The sequence below is a fragment of the Amphiprion ocellaris genome, chromosome 23 (assembly GCF_022539595.1).
Source record: "Amphiprion ocellaris isolate individual 3 ecotype Okinawa chromosome 23, ASM2253959v1, whole genome shotgun sequence".
In the NCBI taxonomy this organism is placed as follows: domain Eukaryota; kingdom Metazoa; phylum Chordata; class Actinopteri; family Pomacentridae; genus Amphiprion; species Amphiprion ocellaris.
In genome coordinates, this window is record NC_072788.1 from 22,559,967 (window position 1) to 22,585,491 (window position 25,525).

Here is a 25,525-nt window from a genome sequence, read left to right on the forward strand (position 1 = left end):
ATAAATAAATAAATATTCATTGATAAATATTAATAATAAATAAACACATAAATGTACAGGACAAAACTGTAAATAATGTCTACCTTAAAATTCTTCATTTTTAAAATTAAATCAGCCAAAAATATTATTATTTTAGAGATATTTGCTGCCATTTGAAAGAAAAATTTTGTACATTAAGGAAACAGGTACATTTTTTCCCCCCAGCTTTGGTAAATTACACATAATATCTACTAAAATCTGACCAAAAAAAATGTATTATTTTACACACATTTAAATATGCAGTTGATCATACTGAGCTGTTCTGTTATTGTTTTTGTTTGTTTGTTGTTTCACAGTGGTTTCAGAGGCAGAGTAGAGTTGAGCTGCTTCTGATTGGCTGCAGAGTCTCACCTGAGGCAGCAGGTGAATTCAATCAGCTCTGATCATCTGAGTGACTGTAGAAGATGCAGCTGAAGTTCGATAACCACAGTGTTAGATCAGTTCTTTATCTGGTATAATGAATGTTTACTGGAATTATTCCTGGACGTCAACCTTCCAGGAATCCTGTGAAGAACGTCTGACAGAGATTTTATTTTCCCAGAGGAGGCTGCAGCAGCACCATGTATTAAACAGCAGCCATCTCATTTCTTACTCTTCCCAGTCAGACGCTGAGGTTCTGGACAAATACGAGGTATGTGCACTGTAAATCCTGCATAATTTAATATCTGAGCGTGAGATTCGATGAATTTTCAACCTCATTTTTTCACCTGCTATGCTTTGTGTGCACGTTAATATGATATGTACGAAAAGAAAACTCGTTTCTGAGAGAACTGAAGCCAGAGTCCAACAGAAAAAAAACCCAAAAAACATTCACTATGCTGGAGTGTTTGACAGCACAAGTTCTGAATTCAAAAAGAGACTGAAAATAACAAAAAAAGAGACAAAAAACAACAAGAAGACTGAAAATGATAAAAAAAAAACTACAGAAAGTTGGAAAATGACAAAAAGATGGACAAAAAACAACAAAAACATTCAATTACAAAAAATGAGACAAAAAACAACAAAATATTGAAAATGAAAAAAACTCGACAAAGAACACAAAAACTTTAAAAACGACAAAAAATTGACAAAGAACACAAAAACATTAAAAATGGCTTAAAATGAGACAAAACAAAAAGATTAAACTTGACAAAAAATAGACAAAAAATACAAGATTAATGATGATTTAAACAAACAAATCAAAAACAACACAAAGATTAAAAATCAGGAAAAAAAGACAAAACTCAAAAAGATTGAAAATGAGGCAAAAAAAGATTAAAAATTAGACTAAAAACAACACAGATTGAAAATAATTTTAAAAATTGAACAAAAAACAACAAAAGATTAAAAATGCTGAAAAAATTTGACAATAGAAACATTGAAAATGATTGAAAAATTTGTATATTAACTGTTAAATAAAGATTAAAAATGCTGTAATATTGATAATAAATCACACAAACTTTATTTTATATCTTGTTTTCAGGGAAATTTTCAGTTAAAATGTAATTGTTTTTTTTTAAATCGATAAAACTTTGTTTTTTTAAACACTAAGCACCATTTTTAAACCATATGGTCACCAGAATGCTGCCGTAAAATTACAGTAAAACATTTTCTTCATTTACACTGAAGAAATGCATCGATACTGTTGATTTTACAGTTAAAAAGTGCATCATTCCATATTTTACTGTAAAAAAAGTTTTAACCTTTAAAATCATTTTTGTTTCACCTGAAAGTTTACGTGAAAATACCTATAAAATAAAGTTTATGTGATCTGTTATCAATATTATCGCATTTTTCTATAATCAGCATAACAGTTACTATTTTGAACATTAACATGTGTATTTTTAACAATGTATATTATATAATAGTGCAATAAATTGTGGTTTTAGCTCTCATAAATATTAAAGCATATGTCCTTTATTAACACAAAAGTACATCAATTTGAGCAGTATATATTCTTTCTGAGAAATAAACACAAAAATTACAGTATTGATGTTATACATATTATGGCATTTTCCATTAAATAACTGTGCAAGAGTAGAGAAATGTATTTTTCTCAAGAGAAAAAATGGAAACAAAATATAGTTTTCTCCTGATTAATTTATTTCCAGTGATTCGGTGTTATATGAACAGGATCAAACTGTTTTAGATTTTACAGATTTTACCGTCATGGTTCAACAGTTTTTCACGGAAAATTTACGAAATTTTGTTTTTACAGTGCAGGCAGGTTTTACGCATTAAAGCTGCAGGGTGCATGTCTGACTAGTCCTGTAAGGCAACATGAACATTTAATTTTCTTCATCTGATGATAGTTTTGGAGTCAAATTAAGAATGAAAACATAACTGCACACATAAAAACCTGTTTTCTACTTTCTTTGAGTTGCTTTGGTTCTTGCATGGTTCTGTAATATGAAATTGGACACTTTTTTGTTTGTTCTTGCAATACACACAAAACACTTTAACATTTGTAGATTTTAAAAATATTTTTCTTATTATTTCTTTAAATTTTCTGCACATTTTTGCTTGTTTATCTGCATTTATGGTGGTGGGAACTTTACTCTTTCTGCTGTAGCAACCATATTCCCCCCAGGGATTAATAAAGTCTTTCTATTCTATTCTATTCTGCTGCAGGTGACACTTTACCATCATCAGTAAGAACAACCCCAGATGTTGAATGTATTTGCTTTCTGTGCAGATTGCTTGTATTGAGGTTTTTTAATTCCACATCTGCTGGAGCTCCGTCGGATTTTTGAGGCGTCGCAGTGTTTGGAGCAGGAGTCAACTCGTGGTCGGTGGAGCGCGTCGGAGCTGCGGTACCTGCGCTCTCCTCCCTCTCTCTCCCCCCTCTCCGTCTCTCCCTCTCTCTCCCCCCTCTCCGTCCCTCCCTCGTTCAGCTCCAGTCAGTGAGGAGTCATTTCTTGCCGATTCTCTCCTCATCCTCCCCGGTGTTTAAACTTTCCCGGCGGATCTTTGAGCACTAAAAACGCGAACCAGCAGTTTGGTTTCTGAACTCAGAGGAGGATTTATTGCGGGTTTTTTTTTTTATTATTATTATTTTTTATTTGCTTCTTGTGTCTGTGCAGGACGGTGCGCACCGGACTCCACTGGACAGCGGGACGTGTCCGGTGCGTCCGGGTGCTTAAACAATCCCGCCCAGCTCGGAGACGGACTCAACCCGGCTGTGGTCTGTACGTGCCTCCGCTCAGAAGATAAAACGGAGACGGAGAGGAACATGGACGTACTGCAGATAAAGAGGATGGAGCTATAAAAAAAGAAAAGACGAGCCAAGCCCAAGCACGCACGGGAAGGATCTGGATGTCTCCGAGGGGTGAGTACATCTGTTTTATTCCCTAAAACGCGCGGTGGGAACGGCTCTTCGGTGCGTCCTTGGTGCTTTGGCACGGAGGTCAGAGCTGCTCCTGGAGTTCTGTGTGGAGGAGATGGAAGTTGGGCGTCGGGTTCAGGTGAACTTTGAGGAATATGACAGATTCATACATGAAGCGCAGGCTGAGTTGTAGGAGGAGGTCTGTGAGGAAACTTGACTGCATCGTTGGATTTCTGAATGAATGAAGGAGCGGAGTTGCTGCTGCTGATGTGGACAGCTGCGTTTTTACGCGTCGCATCGTCCTGTGCGCCGAGAAAACGTCCTTTTACTGGTTGATTCTGTTTTAGAGTATTAAAACCTCGTTTTTTTGCTATTTTCTGAACTGACACAGTTGACAAAATTCTGGTCAGGTTGTGTGAATTTCGTGCCAAATGGGGAAAATTGATCCTGGCGCTTTGCGCAAGTGGGATTCTGTCGTCATCCTGGTTCCCCTGCGGATGAAACGACAAAGTGAGCGGCAGGGATGGATTTTTGCGGGTGTGTTCGTGTCTGCTGCTGCTGCTGGTTTCATCCAGAGGGTGTGGCTGTGTCCATCCCTGCTGCTCAAGGTTTCTGCGTTTCTCAGCAACACACACACCAGCACCAAACCATCATATCTCTGTGTTTGTTCAATGAACGTCCGCTAATCCACCTGTCTCCAGGGAGGATTAGAGCGCTCTGGGATTGTGGGTTGATTTTTTTTTTTTTTTTCTTCCCTCTCCTGCCTCTCAACAACATAATCTGCCAGACAAAACGTTGATTCCTTCAGTTCCACCCTCGGGGATGGAGCCACAAGTGCCTTTCTGTACGCAACACCCTGATGGAGGCGTTCATAGCTGCGCTGCTGAGTGCAGATATTTGGGGTTTGACATCCCTGTGATGGGATGTCAAACTCTGGCATGTGTCAGCTTGGACGGGTTTTTGGCAGCCAAATTAGTCACACAGCATGATTCCAGGCAGGTTTCTGATACCCTTTGATGCTTACAGGGGAACCAAATGCTGTTTTTTTTTCTTTAAATGATTAAGAAAAAGGTCATTTATCACAACCTGGATGCTCTGACTCCCTCACACATCTCTCCATCTTCCTCTGTTTCAGTTCAAATGTATTTTCAATCCAGCACCCTTTATTGGCATGAAAATGGAAAGAAGAACAGTTTTCTCCTCTGTAACTGTGTGTGTTTGTGTGTCTCTCCATCCCTGCGACGCCATATTTCGTTGGTTTTGCTTCATTTTTGCTGCTTTTGTGTTGGAGTGTGACGGTTTGCTTCCTGCTTGCCATCGCAGACTTTCTGACGCTCACTGATTTGTATTCTCAGACTGTTTCAGTTATTTTCAGGCAGCCGTGGAGCATCATTGTCTCATTCATCCTCGGCTCCAGTCATGCCTACAGGCCTAATTGACAGTCATGGATAAATATACACAATAATTTTAGTTTTCTTTATCCTCTTTTTCATGCTGAGGTTGCCAGAATGCTTTGGTGACAAGACAGAGTGGATAGAAATGCAGGTTGATTTATGACGGCTGGTTGTTTGAGACAAAAAGCTTTTGGCCTGAGGGACTGTGGATGTTGGACAGACAGACATCACATATGGTCTGACATGTATCCATAAACATGTGGCTCTGTCCGGGTTCCTCTCTGAAAATGCCACATCCATCTGCCCAAACCTCTCATTTGATTTACAGAATTAATCAGGTTGGCTCAGTTTTTCTTTGGCCTCTAAATGGAAAAAAGTAAAATAAATCTATTGGGAAAGAAAAGCGCAGGAGACAACAATAACTGAGGAGGAGATCAGAGTGCTGGAACCCAGGTGGAAAATAGATTTGAACTCAGAAATGGAATGTGATTGTGTGCTGGGTTTAGGTGCGTAGATTGAATTGTTTTGCCTGCAGGCAGCATTTGTACTTTGGATTTCTTTGGTTTCAGGTAAGAAATGGGGTTGAGATTATGTTTTCAGATTTCCTGTCAGATCATCGTCTCCTCGGTGAACCAGAAGCCATTTCATGCAACGCTTGTCCAGGTGTGCAGAGATGTAAAAGGAGACGATGCTTGACCTTAGACTTAGATGACTTTACTAATCCCAGGAGAGAAATTAAGTTGTTCCAGCAGCATGGATGTTCAATAAAGGGATGAACAATAAGACAACACAGAATATTAGGTTATGAAGTGAAGGTAAAATGAAAATAAGATAAAATTAAAGCTGTAAGGAGTGCTGGTCGGGGCCTCGCCTCCTTGCTGGTCAGTGAATCCAAGCATGTCCACCAGGTGGCGCTGTGACTGAGAGTGTCTTTCAGCCTATGGATGTGATGAGGGCCAGACTGCGATCACACATGTAAGATCTGAGGCAGATTGGAGCATGTACAGGCTAGATATGCAGCACTTCCTGTCTATCCACCAAGTGGTGCTATCAGTGTGACTGCATTTTGACCTGTGGATGTGATGAGAGCTGGACTGTGATCACACATGTAAAGTTGTAGGCAGACTGGTGCATGTACAGGCTAGTTAGACAGCACTTCCTGTTAAATGGTAAGACATGCAAAATGTCCACCAGGTGGCACTATGACTGTGAATGTATATCGGCCTATGGATGTAACTAGGGCTGGACTCTGATCACATGTAAAGCTTGAGGCAGATTGGAGCATGTACAGGCAGTTACACAGTATTTCTGGTTTCATAGTGAAATGTCAAAATTCCGGGGGCCACCATTTCCATGCCCTCAGACTTTGATGGAGCATTTTGTAAGCTATTGATCACCCATACCTGGAGTACATCCTGGCCAAATTTCAGCTCTGTCGGAGTTACCGTTTATAGCAGTTTATAGCTTTTGAAAATGTGCAAAAATTGGTCCAAAATCATCCAAAATATGACACATAATTGAAAATGGCCGACTTCCTGTTGTGTGTTAGGCACGGGTGTCAATTACATTTTCGTTCCTCTTGACGAGTTACGTATGTGTACCAAATTTCTTAGTTGTAGGTGATGCATACTGGCCATAGTTCCTGTTAGAAATTTTCCAGGTGGCGCTATTGAGACATTTTGGCTCACATGTGTGCAGTTCCCCTAAAATATCTAATTTTTCGCCAGTCCTGATGTGTGTGCAAAGTTTCATGCCTTTTCAAGTATTCTGAGGCCTTCAAAAGTCCAAATGAAAAGCCCACCAAAGACAGAAAAAGAACACGAAAAAAACAATTCCTTGCATTCCAAGATAGTTCTCACACCACAGAATATACAAGAGTGACATGATGTGCAAATGACGTAAGAAGGTACAGATAAGTTAACAGATACAATGACTGACATTTAGAATGTAAAGCGTGACCTTCTTTCTCAAGTGTTGTTGTGCATAACACCATGAATGCCTTCAAAGGTTTCTGCTTTTATTCTAATTTGCCCAATTCTCCATGTTTGACCCATCTGTTGCACCTTCATTTCTTCAATCCATCTGTTTGTCTCAGATATTTATAATTTGCTTCTGATATTTCTGCCACGTCCCCCTTTGGATTCAGAAATACCTCCACACTCCTCATCCACTAAAAGCCTGTGTGATTCTAGTGAACTGAGACAGAGGTGCTCGACCTGGAGTTGGTTCCAACTATATCCACGCTGTTAAGTTTTACTGCCACAGGTCTTTAGTCTGTGAGCCAACATCTGTAACAGCAAACCATTAGCTCTGATCACAGGGAAATAGTTCATGAAGTTAGTAGCCCATGTAAAACAGATATGCTGCTGTTCAAAGTACAGTGATTCTTCAAGATTTTACATTGTTAGCATGTCTTTATGTTGTTTTTTCAACATGCTAGAAGACATTTAATGAGTGAAATACACTACTGTTAAAAAGTTTGGGGTCACCCAGACAATTTGATGGTTTCTGTGAAAACTCACACTTTTATTCATGTGCTAACATAATTGCAGAAAGGTTTTCTAATCATCAACTAGCCTTTCAACAGGATTAGCTAACTCACTGTAGCATTAGAACACAGGAGTGATGGCACTAACATCATGAGAATATGAAAAACAATATCCGAAATGACAACAAAATGCTCAAAGTGACTTAAAACTATTCAAAATGACTTGAAACTTGTCCAGAATTGCAAAAAAATGGTCCAACATTACTCAAAATTGTCCAAAATCACAATAATAAAGAAACATTAGTCCCTAAAAATGGGGGGAAAAAAACAAAAACATTGCAAAATGTTCAATCCAGGCTGGTATTGTTTCTCCATAAAATTCCTGTAATTGTATACTACCATTCAAGTATTTGGGGTCACCCAGACAATTTCATGTTTTCCATGAAAACTCACACTTTTATCCATGTGCTAAAATAACTGCACAAGGGTTTTCTAATCATCAATCAGCCTTTCAACACCATTAGCTAACACAATGTAGCATTAGAACACAGGAGTGATGGTTGCTGGAAATGTTCCTCTGTACCTCTATGGAGATATTCCATTAAAAATCAGCTGTTTCCAGCTACAATAGTCATTTACCACATTAACAATGTCTACACTGGATTTACACCTTGAAACTGTAGTTTACTGATGAGGGTTTTAAAAAAAACCAAACATGCAAATTCTGACTAGAAAAGGAACCAATCGACACAAGTTGCATTGTTCTTTTTTCAGAATTGGTTTCTAGCTCCAGCATGTATCATTGATTCACTCCAATAATGACAGCTTTTGTGCAGTGTAGACGAAATTTACAGTGTTTGAGCTGCAGTGAGAGAAAGTTTGGAACTTCATAGATCTGCATATTCTAGAAAAGGGGATTATTTTAAAGGGAACAAACCAAAGAGGGACTTTAAACTGGTCCTATAATCTTCTATGTGCCGCCTAGTTCTTAGTACACAGTTTTATTTTTTTATGTTGCATCACTCTAGAATTAAATAGTAGTTGTTTTGTAATTGATTGCTCATCGTGCCGCTGAGAGTCCCGCTGTTTTCTCTCCATTAGCATCTGTTTTTTCGAGGACGGGGCCTAGTTATCCTCGGCTCCCCCGTGTGCTTTTAATTAATTTATCCACATTCATTAAGTTTGAGTTTAGCCACAGGTGGAAGTAATGTCATGGAGAGCTTCCTGTAACTCTTAAAAGTTAAACTTGAGCAAGATGGGAGTCATGGTGCACAAAAGTCGTGGTTTTCTGTCACGTTAACAGCTGGTTCGTTCTTGTCTTCATCCTCGTCTTTCCATCTTGTTGTTGTTTGTTGATTGAGTGCTCTCCATATGACTTATTCTCATTCAGCGTTCGCTCTCCTCCACATGTTTCCTGCCAATCCCGAGCCCTCCTAAGCACAGATGCGATTGTGGTGCTCAATTCAGCGGAAGAGGATTTCATTTGGCTGAATTGCCTCAGTCTTTCCCAAGATCCAGAAGATTAAAATGACAATCAGTCGTGTGAAACGACGACAACCTCCTCAGCATCACAGATTGGAGCTTTAAGGTTGGAGGGTTGACAGTAAACAAACCTCCTCAATCGCAAATCAACAAAACCAGCAGCTTCTTCAGTCTGATTCCATCTCTGTGGTAACAACGAGGAGATGGCTGCCTGTGAATCAGGATTTCCCTTCTGTGATTGACTCAGAGCAACCTGCTGAAATCCTAAATGAGGTGAATTTATTTCTCCCCTCTGGCTTCTAGAAGGTGTTTTGAAACTGAAAACTCAAAGACTCTCCCCAAGTGTCTGCGTGTTCTTAGAATAAATATCCAAAGGAAACATGCACAGTGTCTGGCTTTTGTGAGTCAGCAGAAGCTGAAAAATGAGACCTAAATGTTGACTTTTAACGAAATTCAATACTTAAACTGTCTGTGCTCTTTTCACTGTAAAGTGACATTTTATGAGATGCAGTCATTTGTAGTCTTCAAATATTGATCAGTGAAGAGTAGGAAATGATTTTTCCCTTCTTTGGAGCTGTCTGTAGTGCTTTATAATTAGACTTATTACTTGTTAAATGAGGATGAGATATTGAAACAAACACAGAGAGACTGTATGAAGATATTATTAAAGGTTGGAGGTCGATGTATAGGATCCAAATGGAGATTTAAATCTGTTGAAGGCTTTGTCTGCTGTTGTTCTGCAAGGATAAGTACCATAATTAAGGATTTACAATGCTGAAGATCTGCTAGAGGGACATTTGTAATGTGCTTTAACCATCCTGTCGTCTTAACCTGCTGCACCTAACCCTCCTCTGAGCCTCTAAAATAAAACGGCTTCAATACATTTTCAACCCAAAATCTGTTTTACATGAAGAAACAAGCTGTCATGCATCACGTGCTTTGTGAATATCTGGGTTTTCCCTCTTCAGAGGGCAGAAGAACCATATTTAAGAAGAACCTCACCTGTCGTTCAGTGACAACCTATACTCTGTTTTAACTCCATATAAAAAGACCACAGATTTTCAGCTTTCTCTTAAACAGATTTTTTTTTTGTTCATTTGTGGTTCTTCCCATTATATGTATATATTTTTTATTTTTCCTACTGGACCCTTGTTTTCTGTCCACTATGGTTCAGTGACTCCCCTTTGATTTTAAATGTTTTATATTACAATTGTTTCCTCTTTTCAACTGCATACAGATGTTTTAAATTACTATATATCATTTCAAAAAGCCAAATTTTCTATCCCAAAATTTTAGCAGACAATTTTATGAGCCTGTTGGAGATACAAAAAAAACGAGGCAATAATATATTTTCAAATGTTTTATCTTGGCAGTAGAGTAAAAAGGCATCAAAATCTTACTAAGGTGACTGAACATGTGGCTCCACGTCCCCAAAATAGGGGTTGAGGCTCCTGGGAAGGTCACAAGATGATAAGGGATGGCCTTTAGATGATTGTAGACGTCAAATATAATGCAAAAACCCTTACAGTCGATCCTCGGTTTCAACGTCCTCGATCTATGGTGTTTCATGGTTACATCGCCATCTCCCATAAATTTATAAAGAAAGTCTTGTTCCATCATTCTCACATTTGTGGCTGTATGCCACAGTGAATCATGCTACATTCGCATTTTTTTGGAAACTTTTTGCACTTCATTATGGCTCCCAAGCAAAAGCCAGACTCTTCTGATGGCAATGCTTCAAAGAAAAGGAAAGCCATCTCCATGGAAGTGAAATTAGATATAATAAAACGCTCGAAAGAGGGTGAAACACGATGAATATCGGCCGGTTGCTTGGTCTAAGTAGCATGAATGTCTCGACAATCATCGGCGATAAAAAGCGTATATTTGAACATGTGAAAGGATCTGCTCCTATGAAATCAACTGTGATTACATAGCAGCATAGTGGCCTCATTACTGAGATGGAAAGACTATTAGTGCTTTGGCTGGAAGACCAACAGCAACGTGTGATGTAATAATAATGTAATGTACATATGTGAGTTCCGCGTTACGATCCTCCCGTAGAAATATCAGATTTTAGCTGAAATTGTTACAAAAAATGGAAAATGTATGACTCTACAGACTGTATGTTAAGACGTCCTGCAGTTTAAACATGGGGATTAACTAGTAGCTTTCTGCTACTAGCTTTTGTGTTGTTGTTATGCCTGTTATTGGACAATTCTGTTGATTGTATGCGCATTTATGTTTCAATCTGCAGATAGTTGGGCTTATGAGTTAGTAGCACTCTAATTTTGGTAGTGAGACGCTGAAAAGGTTGTTCTAAATTGAGACTTTTGCAGCAGCACACTGCACATTAATCCTAAAGCTTGATAGCCACAGCTGAATATTCATAAATATCACACAGAACCGGTTCTCTTACAGATGTGGAGACCTTTGCTGACAGGAATGTGGAGCTGTTTACCTCCAGCACACACAGTCGTGGTGCATTTTATCGCTTTATCGCAGAGACCTTGGATGGATTTTATAACCCTCTGGAGATCCAGAAAGGTTTATGTGTGTGAGAGAAGAGTAAACATGCGGCGGTGTGATTAGAAAAGTTGAAATAAAAGCGGGTGGATAGAAGAAAGAAACTGTGACATTGTGTGTGTGTGTTTTGACCTTTACTGTCCTTTTAGACCAGATTGTCTACAACTGTGTCTATTAATTACAATCAGGAGGTCAACAGGGGCTGATATAATCCACCATAATCCCCTTTTGCAACCTCAGTGTATGGTTTAAATAACCTAGTGGCTTTGCCCACTATTTATTGGTTAATATATAATCCTGGTAGCTTTAAGCAGCCAATAGAGAACAGCTGGTGAGGGGACATATAGGTGTGTAGTCATGTGTTGCAGTAAAACCATTTTAAAGCCTTCTTTATAGAGGCTATTACTAAACTCCAGTAGGTATGATGGATTAAGTGAATCCTCAACATCAGTAGCTTTTATAGAGCACTTACACAAACATACTATAGATGCCCAGGGATTTAAAATGTATAATATGGACAGGAAAGATAATAACACTCTCTGTGGCTGGAACTACTTATTACATAATGGATTTTAAGCACACGTGTAGAAAAGAAACACACTTTGTTGCTGTTTTTGGAAAATGCTCTGCTTTGACAACGTTTTCCAAAGTTACGGACGGAAAAACTGGAAGCGTTTCATGAAATTCTCCTGTTTTTTGAGCATCTGAGCGATTGGTTTTTCTTGGACTGCAGCAGATCTAGGCCACATTTTCTTTCACAAGTGAGTCCAAGTTTTGGCTGCAGCCGCCCGATGTAAGCTATGAGGGAGTCGGATTGGCTGTTAGCTAAGAACATAAGTCAAGAAAGAAGAAATCCTTCATGACATGGAGAATGCAGATGTTGCACTGTGGTACTACAGTCGTTGTACTACGAAGCAAGTAACATATCCAGACCTCCTTTTTGTGAGTCGACTCGTCAACAACTAAAACCTCAGTCAGAGTTAACAGGAAGATGAAGATGGTTTTCAACTTTCTTTAATTCACACTTTCTGCTTCAAACTCACATAAACCAAGGTGTTCAGCGAGTCATGCGACTTTTCTTCGGCACTAAATGAACCACTGGTGTTCAGCTGCTTCAGTCAGCAGGTTGTTTTAATGCAGAACAGCAAGGAATATAAAATATGTCGGTAAAGGTGCTGTGAAAACTGTTAAACTTGTTAATACATTTATTTTACTGATCAATGCAGCTGCACAACAAAGCTGTTAAAGTTTTTAAACTTCATATATTTAAACATGATAGTATATTGAAGTGCATTTATTTCTGACTGTCTCATAATGAAGGAAATCACTTGTGGCCAAATCAAAGTGAAATTCACGTTACTGATTGAATATTCTCTGTAGGAAATACCAATAGAATAATTGTTTTAATCTGTGTGTAAACGGACCACACATAAAAACCTATTTGGACAATTTTTGCGTCACCAGCTGAATACATGTTGGGTTTCCATGGCAACACAATGCATACAGTGTGTGATACTGGAACTACATGGCTTCATTCAGTGGTTTTAATAACGACCAGATCAACAAATTTGCAGATAAAACATTTGACTTCAACTGAGAATCTATTTCACTCATATATAATCACCAGGAAATGATTTAAAGGGAGATGCTTCTTACAGCCGATTTAAATCTGAAACTCTGAACAGAAACTACTCTACAGCATCAGTTACCATGGAGATCTAGCAGGTTAAAAGACCTTCATGATACTGAAAATTCTGACTTTAGGCTCAACATACCTGCTAACACACTAATCTAGTGTAGTAATACTGTATTTATTCATTTCTCATTCTTCATATTGTATATATTATTGTTGTTATTATAATTATTATCTTTACTGTATACATGGTTAGTGCTGCTCTGAAAGATTTTTTGCTGCTATAACACTGGAAATTTCCCCTGACCTGGGGAGCAATAAAGGACTATCTTATCTTATCTGACTTCGTATAACAACCATCTGCTCACTCATTTGTTGGAAAGTTTGTCACAACACTGAAACCACAAACAAAGATGAAAATAACATCTATTATCTTGTTAAAGTTGCACCTGTCCCACCCCAACACCTCCTGCTATCCCTCTATCGAACTGGTCAAGGCAGATGTCCGTCTTCCCCAAACCTGGTTCTGCTGACTTTTGGTTCTTTCCCACCGTCTGACTGTTTGCCCTATAGGGAATCCAAAGGAAACTCTGGATTGTTCGGTTCTATGTCCACTGCTATAAGATGACACGTTGTGAATTGGCATTACTGAATACCTTTGGCAGTAAGTGAACAGTACGTTCTTGAAATTTATGTGTTGGAAGATGGTAAAATGGGAAGCATGAGGATCGGCAAGACTTTGTCGAGTTGCAAACTGATCAGAACATCTTGATTAAAAAAGCAGAACTCGTGGAGTTGTTCCTGGTACACAGTGCTTGGTAAAAAACAAAAATGGTCCAAGGAAGGATGACTGGTAAACTGGTGACAGGGTGATGGGCACTTGAGTCGTGCTGATTGGCTTAGGGAGTGGATGCAAGCCCAAGTAGTTTGATGGAAACCTTAATGCTTATACGATAGACGTACATCACACACTCTCCACTGCTAAAACCTGCAGTGGGCACACGGGTGTTGGAACTAGACTGTAGAACAATGGAAGAAAGTGCAGGATCTAGAAGATGTAGATGTTTTTTTGGGATGTACCACGTACTAAACATTGCTGCGCCCCTTCAAGGCAGCTGTACTTCCAGTTACAGCTGTCAAACTGCTAAAAGTGTTCACTAATGACCCTAGGCACATGACCAAAAGTTCAAGGTGTTGACTCAACTTCCAGATTCCCAGATCTTAATGTGCATTGTACTGTACAAAATTTAATTCAGTGAGGCCCTAACTTCTGACTTCCAGGACTTAAAGGCTCTGCTGACAATGTTTATACCACAGAACACATGAAAAAGTCCTATATTTAATGTGTCAGAGCAGTTTTGATGTCACAAGGGGGGGCTAGCACAATAATAGGCAGGGGGAGCGTTTATAAAGTGCCACTTTTCTCTGATTTGCAGTGTCATTGTTTCTAGCCACAAGCTCCAGACTGTAGAAACTAACTGTATTCTCAACATTCACTTCAGAGACAAGCAGAATATAAGGTTTTACTCGAGTGTCCTCACTTGGAGAAATAAGTCGGCCGTGGAACAACTCAATTATCTGAAAAGACTGAGTAAACAAGGTCAGGTCATTTTAGATTCCGGTTTTAGCCCCAAGCTTTGCATTTTTATCCTTTTACATCTGCAGCTGTAATGAAACAGTGAATGGAAAATGTAAGATTTATTTAAGGAGGGAACTGAATGTCCTCAAAGGCAAAAATCAGCAAGAAAAAAAAGCACAGTAGAGGAATGTAAAGAAGTTAATTTCTACTTTTTGTACCACATTCACATACTAATTCAAGGCTACCTTATCCTTCTACTTTATTACATGTCAGAGGTGAACACTGTACTTTTTACTCCACTGTGGGGGTTTAGCTAGCAGTGGGAACCATGACAATGACTTCTGTGGTGGTTAATGACCTCCAAACACACCTCATGCTTAATGCAAGATAGGATCGACCAGGGCAGCGTTTATATATCCCAGCTGCATTCTATTACATAATGAGTTGATTGTTGATTGATTATTACTCTGCCAGGGAACGTGGAGGAGTTATGATGATTGGTGTTAGTTTGTCTGTCTGTCTGTTAGCAACATTACTCAAAAACGGATTTTGATGAAATTTTCAAGGAAGGTCAGAAATGACACAAGGACCAAGTGATTAGATTTAAATTTAAGACCGTAATTTCTGATAACAAATGAATAAATGCTGCATTTCTAAAAACAAGAAAAGCACTCGGAGCGCAGTACTCCGCCAAGGCTGCTCAGTTGTATCACTTCCAGTGGCTGAAATCTTGAAAAAATTCATGGCAGAAATCACAGCAACATAGAATGTGGCCATTTAATATAGATGTACCCACAAACAAAATGACCTTGCGCTGAGCACAGGTGTGTGTTATGCATGTGTACATTATGTACAGATACCGAATCACGTGACCTAAATATGTAGCCGGTGGCGGGAATTGATGGGACTCAGAAACACCCGATAAGTGGATTTGTAGTAGGAACACAGTCATATGTTCACTTGTTGTCATGGTTACAGTGACACCGTGCTGTTATCTTGCAATGATACAGAAATCTTTAACAAATCTGTGGATCCAGACAATAAACCACATCACTGCCAAAATCTAATCACTTGGTCCTTGTGTCATTTCTGACCTTCCCTGAAAATTTCATCCAAATCCCTTAGTCCGTTTTTGAGTAATGCTGCTAACAGACAGACGGACAAACGTATGCTGGTCGTTGCGTAACTGTGCCGTTCCTTGGCAGAGTAAAACAATGCTGCATTTCATATGGAGGAATGAACAGCCTTGGTGGAGTACTGCACTCTTTGGGTGCTTTTCTAGTTATTTTAACTTATGAAAAGTTGACTCTTTACTTTAGTGCCATAAGCAATCTCTGTTTCTTGTTGTACAGTACTTAAACAGTGCGATATTATTCTAAATGTATATATATGTATATATATATATATATGTATATATATATATATATATATATATATATATATATATATATATATATATATATATATATAAATAACTATACTCAAACAATTTCATTAAATTCAGTCAGAAATCTTCTTTTACAGCTCTATTTAATAAAGTAATAACCAATACAAATGCACTATAAAATGTGAAATAGGTCCTTTTTTTTCTGCAATATAGTCAACTCTTAATGGAACAGTACCATTGAATATATACCACCATATGATGAGATACTTAAGGTGAATTCATACCATCTACAGATAAAATGTCATCCATTCAATCTTTATTTCAATCTGAGATTTAATGATGATGTTGAGATTTTAATTAAAATCGACTAAAGGGGCCAAATAATTGACAAGAAGAAGTTATAAAAGGTGACATTTAAGAGCAGAATAGTTTGTAATCATGGTTTTAAATTGACTTACAGCTGTGGTAGAATCAGTTTTCCCAAATGCAGTATTTGTACACAAGACTTCAAGTGTTAGATGATCACCTGAGCGAGTTGAACAGTGAGTTTGGGACCAGTTTTGTGGTATTTTGTCACAATTATGGAGCACAGTGCTTCGATTTAAACTGCCATGATACAGTATATTCCAGTTACAGCCAAATATTTCACCATAAAGGAGCGTTTTAGGAAGAGATGAAATGGTTTAATCCTGTACTTACTCAGCAGTCTTATTTAAAAGAATTAATTTTAGCTTTAATGGAAGGAGATGTGATGTTTTTATACATCCAGATCACTACAGTATGTTCATGGGAAACGTGATACTTGATACGTGATATTTCAGCTCTTCTGGAACCAAAGCTTTAGATATTGCAGGGTAGAATACTTTAATGTAGTCCTGGTAATATTTCTATCAGTGCTGCTGGAATGCTTCTCGTTTTACAATGCATTCCAGCCTCACTGAAACAGGAAACTTGTCTGATTGCTTATTTTTTATCAGACATGGCGGTAAAATTGTGAAAATCGTTTCAATGAAATAAAACCCAGTTACATCAGTAATCTGTTGTGAAATGGTAAAAGTTATGCGATATCCTCGCCGGGGTGTTTCCTGACACAAAATCGGAGGTGATACTCTCCCCGGAGCGTCCTTTGAAATCACATGTAAGTGCGAGTAAAGTGCGAATTACATCCCATATGGCCGCTTGTAGATTTCCCTGGCTGCCGCTGCCACTATCACTCCTCATTCATACGCAGCTCTCTATCCCTGTCGGCTGCTATTTCACCATCTCCCTCCTTTTTGATCTGCTTTCAGCCCTCCACTGTGGATCTGTCACCGGAGACACAGTCGAACGAGACAGACCGAGTCGGAGGGAGGAGAGGGAGTGGAATAGAGAGGGACAGGTGAAGGAGAAGTGGATAGAAAGTAACGAAAGTCCAGGATAAATCAGACAACGTAACAGCCAGTCATGAAAAGTCCTGGAGGTGCGAATAGATAAAGAATGTGGGGTTTAGAGGGTCACTAATGAAAGAAAGGTGAACATGTGTGTGCATAACATCATGCCATAAAGTTGCTCAGGGAGATGGAAAAGTTCAAGAGGTTTATTGTCGTGTGCAGAGAAACTAGTATAAAAACTACAGAAACTACTAAATTAATAAGCAAACTTAAACTGACAGCAGCAGTGGTCATAAAGTATGTATTTATACAACGGGCTTGCATAAAGTAATTACAATAGTATGAAGAAATTAGAGTGGTATAATAATTAAGGTAGTATAATGTGATTACAGTAGTATGCAGTGAATTACATTGTGATAATATATGTCAGACCATCCTCAAACTTCAACACCAGTTAACTTCTTGGGTTTTGAGTTCTTTTTTGGTTATTTTTTTGCGATACCTGGGAAAAGTTCAGATTAAAAGAACCATTTCTGCAACTAATCAGAGATACATCAGCAGGTAAAAGGAAATTCTCAAAGAATACAGTTTTTAAACACAGTTTGACACAGATTGAAGTTTGATTACTACACCAGAAATTTACATGAGCAAACCAGAATGTTCACTACTTACAGTGCGTTGAAATAACAAGTAAACAGAAGCATGTTTTGTGAGCAGCTCAGAACACAGTTGTAGAAAATGCACCAAGGACTTTAGGATGTTGTGTCAAATCATCCTTTAAAAACCAGTTCATGCTTTTCTGCGTACACATGCTCAAAGATATGCATGACATAAATTGGCTCCACAAGGGTCTGCAAGCAGCCCAGAATTGGAGACAGTGCGGACCGTCGGCTCTGCAAGCACGTTAGTTGTGCATGTCACAGGAAAATAAGTGGTGCTGAAAGCAAATGTTGAGTTTACGAGATTCTAGGCCTTTAAAATTCATCATTAACAGAGCTGAACTTGAAGAACTTGCTGTCGGATTTGGTGCTTTGATTCATACATGCTTTTCATCACTAAATTCTCCAGAAATCCCGTGCAGTGTACTTCATCATCACATTAAATGGGCTTTACATGTTGAAATAACTCCCATATTTGTGGTTCAGATTGAGCAAACTGCACCTACTAGCAGCCAGAAGGTGAGTTATCCTCAATTCTAATCGTAGATAAACAGAAAGTGTCTCAGATTATGTAGTCGTGTGAATCAAGGAATGTAAAATCTCTGAGGTACTCGCTTGAATTAATTCCCTGTTATGTTTTTCTTCAAGTTAAAGGGTTGCAGATGGTGTTACGAGCTTTGCAGGAGCACTGGAAGCAGAGTATCACTGAACAAGTAGATTAGCTTGATTGCCTAACTTTAAATAGTTCTGTTTTTTTTTAATTGCTCCCCATATTGCCCACATGTAAAAATCATTTTCATACAAAAAAGATAAAGTCACAGCTGCCCAGAAAAGGTGTAAATAGGTGCTTTTCCTCTTCAATAAATGGCCCCCTCTAATTTTTTTTATGTATACAGTGTGAAGTTCTTAAGGTAGCTTTAACTATGCATTCATAGGATTCCCAAATAAATAATAGTATTACAAATAATTCAATGTATTTTTTCAAGATAATTCAAATGGGTTCTTTTAATACTGTTCCACTACAATATACAGTGTTTGGAATGAAAAACAGCTTCCTTCCACTCAAACCCAACAGTAGTTTTGTGCATAAACCCAGCAAAATGGTGCTGGACAACAAATAGCCAAAAGGAAACTGAACTGTGAACTTGTCAAGCCCAAATCCAGACTTTTCCACTGGTGCCTGATCAATGTTATCACCGTGATTTAACGAGGTGATAGCAGACTACTGAGCCTCGCAGTAGGTCGTGGGAGGAACCTTTGAGGCATATTTACAAAAGTAATATCTACTGATAGTGTGTGTTTAATGGGCTGATACCAAATCTCATCATATCAGTCAGTTTACAGGATTTAAAGCATGTTTTTGGGCAGCTCATTTGGACTCCTAGGATGCTACAAAAGTCTTCCAGTCATTTAAAACTCACCTGAATTTTGCATAATATTCTGACTTTGCAGTTCAACTTCTCTCCTCAGTTGATTCTTTGTTTGATCAAGTTTGAATAATTGCGTGCTCGCCTCGAGTCTTTTTGAGTAGCTTTAGTTCTCTGTTTTTGTGTCGTTGTCCTTTAGCACCATTGTTTTCATGCTTCTTCTTTTTGTGGTCTTTCACAACTAACAGTTTAAGCTCAGCGATGAATTATACTGGGAAATTCCATGAAAAGATAAAATTGTCTCAACACTCCTGCAATTTAGAAGAAACAGGTTTTTGGAAAGCGGAATGTGTGGTTGTCAGGAAATAGTCATGACATTTAATCTATTGATATACTTTTCTCTCTTTTTGTGGACATCAAAAGCACAATCTTTGCCTTTTTCGCACATGACTTTGTTGTATCACAACTTTTAAGGGCATTTTCTGCACTGTGTTGATGCATTTTCAGGGTTTTTGCGTAACATTTTGTGCAGTTTTGTCCCCAAACACACTGACAATAGCAGACGTCATGAACAATACTTGCATCTGCGGTACATTAGTCGTGCAGTGTCATGAAGGACAGGGAAAAAATAGATATTTTGTGACGTTTATGAATTGCAATGAGACCCAGCAGGTCCCTTGACATGCGACTGAACGATGCAGAAAGTTAAATGACAGACAAACCCGCTCATGTTTATCTGTATGGTACGACGGTCACGACAGCAGCCCCTTCAAACCAGATCTGCATCCTTATTCCCCTCAGACTCCCCCTCAGACTCCCGTTAATCTGCGCTCCTGGAATCACCCGACGCCTCTCTGAAGGAAACCGTAAAAACAAATTTAGACAAACATGCGCTTGAAGAAAAGTTACAAGATTGTCATCTAACGAGGCGTCCATGACAGAAGCTTTCATGCAGGCGAACACGCATGAATATTACGCTTGCTGTCAAACACACACTTTGCCACATTCCCTTTATGTCCCAGGGGCTTCTGGGAAGTTTCCACAACAGGAAAAAGGATTTGCTTCACACCTGTCAATGTGCATGTGTTTGCATATGAGTGTGTGTGGCGGCTGAGCAGCGTTGAGACTTCCCACAACTCCCTGATGTCATTTCTGCCGAGTGCTGGAGGAGATTTATACATAGATGAGCGAGCGCACACAGGCTACAGGAATTCAATTAAATGAGATAAAACGTTGGTATGTTGAGGAGGAAAATAAATCTTTTTTTTCCTCCTTCAATGCATATCTTGCTCTCTCTGATTGCAGTTTGTGTTGCTGTGATTAACATAAGAGACGCCAAGCAGAGCAACGGTGAACATTAATCATGTAAAACAGAGGTTTCTCTTTGAATAAATTCTTGCCTTTCTGCTGGTTTTTGTTTCCCCTTAATTCCTTCACTTCTCTCCTGGAATCCTCCTGTTGTCTCGTCTTTTTGTTCTTCTTTGGCTTTCCTTTCTCTCAAGTATCACATCCCTTGATATTTTGCTCGCTCCCCGTCAAAAAGGAATATTGTTCATCAGCCTACATGCAATTTTTGTAAAGTCTCTGTCATAAAAATGGTCCTTATTTCAATACTTTCTTGAATGTCCTGAGCAGATCTTAAAGCTTTGAGTCTTCTCAGATGAGTCTCTAGAAGCTTTGAACATCTCAATTCAGATGGTTTATCTGATTCTTCCTCCACCAGTTTGGACTGGAAACGTCTGTGAGCTGCTGTCTTCATGTCTGGACAACTGCAATCAGTCCTGAATGGTCCAACCCCGTAGAATGATGCTACCACCACCATGCTTCATTTTAGGGATCTATTAGGAGGTGCCTGGTGTCTGCGAGGCATAGAAGCTTCCAGTTTGGAGTGGGCAGACATTCACTGGTTGTTCAGAATCATTCAGAACGAGGTCAGTATTTTTGATAATATCTAGAAAGATTGCAGATCATCAACAACAACATTGCTTTGTGGGTGGTGAGGAAATGGCAGGAAGTCCTCAGTGATATATCACACCATCTGTTTGGTGAAAGGGAGTTGTTGGTGATGTTTCTTAAATATGTGTCAATAAATGTAGAGTCATTTCTGTTGTGGCTGAATTTATCAGATGGTTGTTAAGTAGAGCTTGAGGTTCTGATCAAATAGTCGTATATTTTGTCTAATCACACCAGAGAACCTTTTCGTAATGACCTTTTGTCCTTTAAAAGTGACAAAGTACTAGTGAAATAGTTTGGCCAGACAACCACCTCTAAGAGGAGTCATGGTGGCTCCAAACTTCTTCCCTTTTACTATTATTACGGCCTCTGTGCTCCTGGGAACACTTAGACTTAAGAAATGGTTTTAGACCTTTTTATGGCTCAGCACTGATTGTTTCTGGAGGTCTACAGAGGGCTGATTGGTATTTATTGGGAATTGTGGGATCTTTCATGCACATATTAGGATCTTTAAAACTCACAGGTGGATTCAGCTTTAGATAAACCCAAAGAATGACAAAAGCAAACCGGATACAGGGTCTGAAAACTTTCTTAAATGGATGGTTTACAAGGTACAAAGTTGTGTAAATACAGGTTTTCTGTTGGAGAGATCTGACTGCTTTAAACGACTATAACTTCATGTCTAATCTAGATTTGTCTTGATACTTCTTTTATTACCTCTTTATGTATTTTATATTCTTCTGTTCTCTCTCTTCTTTACCTCCTGCCTCATTTCTTCTAGTTTTCTCATTTATTTTTCATCTTTTCTTTCTCTAATAATCTTCTTTATTCCTTGTTTCTTTTCATCCTTGGCCTTGACTTCACTGCTGAATTTATTTCTGAATGCTGTTCTTCACTTGCATCTATTCACTCTCTGATATTCTGAGTTCTTCTTGTTTTTGTACCAAGCCTGCATGCTTCTTAGCTTCCTGTATCCCTTCATCCGTTTTGATCCTTCTAATTCCCGTCATCCATCTTTTTCTCCAGTATAGTCTCGTCTTTTAGCCCGACTCCTTTCCTTTATTACTTTTCTTTCCCTTCCTCAGATTTTCACTTTCATTTGTATTGTCTGTTGTAGACATTTTTGGTTTTACATTCTTCCTCATGCTGATTTGAGTTTTCCGACTGCAATTTAATCATTTTCTTCCATTCTTCATTACTTGTTTCACTTGTCTCCTATCATGATTTCATCATATTCTCTTCCGTCATATTATGTTTTTCATATTCTTCTCCATGCTCAATGTAGTTTCTTCTTGCTTTTTTACCTTGGATTTCTTCTTTCTTCCTTAACTTGTGCCTCATTTCCTTGCTTTCTAATTTCTTTTCATTTCTAATTCTTTTCCTTCACCTTTCTCAACTTTCCACATTCATTTGTGTTGTTTGTTGTGAACATTTTGCGTTTAAGATTGACTACGTGGGTTTTTAAGGGCTGATGGAGATTTTTGGTGATCCAGAAAGGCTGATAACTGATATTTGGAACTGATATACATTAAATCTAATGTTACAACAGGATTTAATAGCAGAGAAGCTGTCATTTATAGCTAAGCTTATTCATTAACAAGGGTGAAAACTGAAAAAGAAAACCCCTTTGTTGAAATTCAAGATTTTGAAGGAGAATATTCCTAAATTTGTATCGTATTGTGCCCTTTCGCTCGAAGTAGTGAATGGCTTTATTTATTTACTCTATCATTCAAAAGTTTGGGGTCACCCAGAATATTTCATGTTTTCCATGAAAACTCCCACTTTTATCCATGTGCTAACATAACTGCACAAGGGTTTTCTAACCATCAATGAGCCTTTCAACACCATTAGCTAACACAATGTAGCATTAGAACACAGGAGTGATGGTTGCTGGAAATGTTCCTCTGTACCCCTATGGAGATATTCCATTAAAAATCAGCTGTTTCCAGCTAGAATAGTCATTTACCACATTAACAATGTCTAGACTGTATTTCTGATTCATTTAAGGTTATCTTCATTGAAAAAAAAGATGCTTTTCTTTCAAAACAGGACATTTCTAAGTGACTCCAAACTTTTGAATGGTAGTGTATGTATTTAAAGAAAAGTGTTGAATATGTTTTGCATTTTGTAGAAGCGTGGTAAACAGTGCCAATCATTAGGAAGACATTGAGCAGAAGAATTCATATGCAAAAGATCTCCATAATCCAACTCGGACAAAAAAGTCACAGTGACAAGCCTCTTTTTTGCATTAAAATAAAAACACAACTTGTGAAAATAAAAACCCAGTTTTAGCCTCAGCTTCTTCACAAGATTCTAGACAGATCTTTAGTTCTTGTTCTCCAGACTCTGTTTCAGGTTAATCTGTTGCAAACCTCAAACATAGCCGCTAGCCTTTAGCATAGCATTAGCCACTGTGAGAGAAGCTAACTTCCTGGTTTGTGTTTCTTGTTCAGTGTTTTGCTGCCTGAGAGACATTTCAGAGAGAGGAGGCTGCATCAGACATGAAGTAGAGCATTTAATTTAGAAATAATCAGTCAATAAACATACCAATATCAAAATATCGGGAAAATGACAAATAATAATCAATCTCTTCCTAATCTGCGTCCTTCCTCATACTGATTTGAGTTATTTTCTTCCATTCTTCATTCTCTTCTGTCTTCTTATTTTTATCATTTCCTTCTCCCTGCTCAGTTTCCTTCCTAACCACCTCTCCACCTTCCTTTCTTTCCAGCCTCTTCCTCCTCCTCTGCTTTGGTATTCAGCTCGCCTTTATCTTCTCTCCTCTGAACTCCAGAGCTGCCGTCCCGCAGTGTGACTGTGTCTGATAGAAAACTCTCTCTTTGCGTCGCACACACTCGGTCTCTGGGTCGTCCTCTTCCTTTTTGAAGGTGATGCGCTTTGGGGATTTGTCTGTTCCGCTGCCGTTTGACAGGTTGACATATAAACTACCATACATACTTCTGAGCGCAGTTTGCCAACTAAAATACTCCTTTTACTTGTCAGTTTATCCTTCAACCTTTTCTTTTTCTGTCTCTCATGCGAGCTCTCATTAAAGTGCAAAGAAAGGTTAGGAGGGGCTTCGGTGAAGATGGCAGCCAGACGGTGTGTAATACCGTTAAACTGCTATATTAAAGCTATATTAAAGCTCCATTATGCCGGCTGAGGTGAGTCCATTAATCAGCCATACTTAACCTTTGGTGATGTCACTCACACACGTTCTAATTTGCAGATTTATTGGCCGAGGCTGTTTCCATCTCCGTACAGTTAGCTTCTGCATTGATCTGCTTGTTCCAAGTGTTTCTCTGCAGAGAAAAGAAAAAGAAATGAAGAAAGCAATTACTTGTGTGGTTTTGGTGCAGCCATGAGATTAAAAAGCTGAGAAAAATACACAAAAGTGCTGGTTAGCAGGTCTCAAAAGACCGAAATTGAAAGTTACTCGTGAAGCCGATTGATCTGTGGCTGGAAAACGCTGTGTAGCTGAATAATGTTCAGGACAATTGAACAATGTATTGACAGGTGATGTACGGTGTTGCATTCTAGCTGTGTTTTTACCTTGTTAACAGGTTCCTAAGGTGTTTTCCGTTGGCAGGTCTTCACAAAAACATGAATTCAGCTACAAATATTCTGCTAAAATAACAGTAATAGTATTTTACTTTAGATTCACAGTGTTAAAATTTGATTTAACATTTAATTCCTCCATAATAGTAGTATAATGTTTAATACTCTAACTTTAATCTACAATAGCATACTGTATTTTTATCGTCTTGCCATGGTAACTACCTGTAGTCACTTAGAAATCACATTCTGCTCTTTTAAAATGTATAATGTGACCCAAAATGACTAAAATATGACCCAAAAAATTCAAAAGGGATTCAACATGACCAAAATGTAACACAAAGACATCAAATGTGACAAAAATAACCACAAAAAGATGCAAAATGACCAAAATGTGACCAAAAATTACCAAAAATATTACACAAAGAAATGTGAGATGCAAAATGACCAAAATATAACAACTAAAATACCAGAAGGGATGGAAAATGACCAAAATGGGACAAAATGACCACAAAAACATGACAAATGACCAAACTGACACAAAATTACCAAAATATGACACTAAAAAATACCAAAAGGGACACAAAATGACAAAATTGTGACACAAAGACCTCAAATGTGCCAAAACAACCACAAAAGGTGCAAAATGACCAAAATATTATACCAAAACATACCAAAAGGGATGCAAAAAGTGAAAATTGTGTTGTTCCTGTGCACATGTGCAGAACAATATTGTTGCTATAACTCAGGGAACTTAAATTAGCATTTAGCAATTGTTTCAGATTAGGAGTT

At 38.4% G+C, this 25,525-nt stretch overlaps 1 protein-coding gene across 3 annotated transcripts in view; it reads left to right on the top strand.

Moving 5' to 3' along the window:
* Window positions 1-518: 518 nt before the first annotated feature.
* The window catches only part of htr2cl1 (5-hydroxytryptamine (serotonin) receptor 2C, G protein-coupled-like 1), a 253,162-nt gene continuing 228,155 nt past the window's right edge, over window positions 519-25,525 (top strand). For 2 of the 3 annotated variants that reach the window (XM_055007623.1, XM_055007624.1), the window contains exon 1: window positions 2,874-3,346. The gene's annotated coding sequence lies outside the window, so the exon portion shown is untranslated. Of the gene's footprint in view, window positions 671-2,873; window positions 3,347-25,525 lie in introns of those variants that run through there. The other variant, XM_055007622.1, reaches the window with a different exon arrangement.